Raw genomic sequence first — 1,234 nt, forward strand, 5'->3', positions numbered from 1 at the left:
TGCACCTAAAACCAGATTAAATGAAGTTGGTTTGAATCCAAGATTCAAATTCAAACTCCATATGGGGTTATTTAAATGTCAGTCACTTCATTTGTCCTAAACTGTAGTGATAAGTTGTTCTAACATGCATTAAAATGGTACAGATGGATTCCTTGAATTTTTCTGATAATTTTTCATATATAATTTATTTAATTTGGAGTTACTGTTAATTTTCTATGATTTATTGAAGTTTTAGGCATTTTCTGGAATTAATAAATCATTTAAGAATTATTTAAATTCCAGAAAACATTTACTGCGTCAGCAGTGCGTCACCGTGACGTCAGCAAGTCAACAGGGGTCGGTCAGGGTCAAACCTGACGTGTGGGGTCCACACGTCAGTGTCTCAGTCAACTAACCAGGTTAGTTAGCCCTAACTAACTTAGTTAGCCGGGCGGGGCCCGCATGTCAGTGACCTATCTAATTAGCTAGGTTAATTAGCGCTAACTAATCTAACACTAATCTAGCAGGCGCCTGGGCCCACACGTCAGGGGGGTCAAACCCCGGGTCAAACCCGCCGGAGTTGACCCGCGGCTTGTCGCCGACGACGCCAGCAACGGCGGAGGGCGTCGGAAACGCTCTTTCGGCGACCAAATCGGTGACTGAGGGGCTCTACGCGTAGCTGGGAGTCGTCCGCATCCATCTGTGCAAACGGCAGGGGCTGAGGTGGCCTGAGCTCACCAGAACGGGGCCCGCGGCGGCGACCGGAGTTCGGGCCAGCACGGGCACGGGGCTACGCTTGGCGAGCGAGCGAGCTGAGAGGCTGGGCAGCACCTGCTAGTCATGGGGAGCACTAAGAGCAGCTCAGTGGGGCCAGGGGAGCATGGAGGCTATGCGTGCAGCAGCAATGGCGGACGGTGGCTTCGGTGCTCGTGGGGAACGGCGCTACGGCACGGAGGGGAGCATGCTGAGTTAGGGGAGAGGGTCAGTGACTCACGGCGATGACGAGGGGACGCTCGGCGAGGTCGGGGACGGTCCGGAGCCGGCGAATTTGACGAAGATGGCCGGCGGGTCCGAGGTAGAAGACGATGGCGATGGCAGCGATGCAGGGCTTCCGGAGGGCTGTGGATCGGTGGGGAGGAAGAGGGGGTCGAGGCGGAGCTCCTAGGTGCATCGGCGAGGCTAGGGGTGGCCAGTGGCCATGGGTACGGCGACGATGACGGCGAGCTCCGCTCGGTGGTGTGCGCGGGAGGGAAGC

The sequence above is a fragment of the Triticum aestivum genome, chromosome 5B (genome assembly GCF_018294505.1).
Source record: "Triticum aestivum cultivar Chinese Spring chromosome 5B, IWGSC CS RefSeq v2.1, whole genome shotgun sequence".
Lineage (NCBI taxonomy): Eukaryota > Viridiplantae > Streptophyta > Magnoliopsida > Poales > Poaceae > Triticum > Triticum aestivum.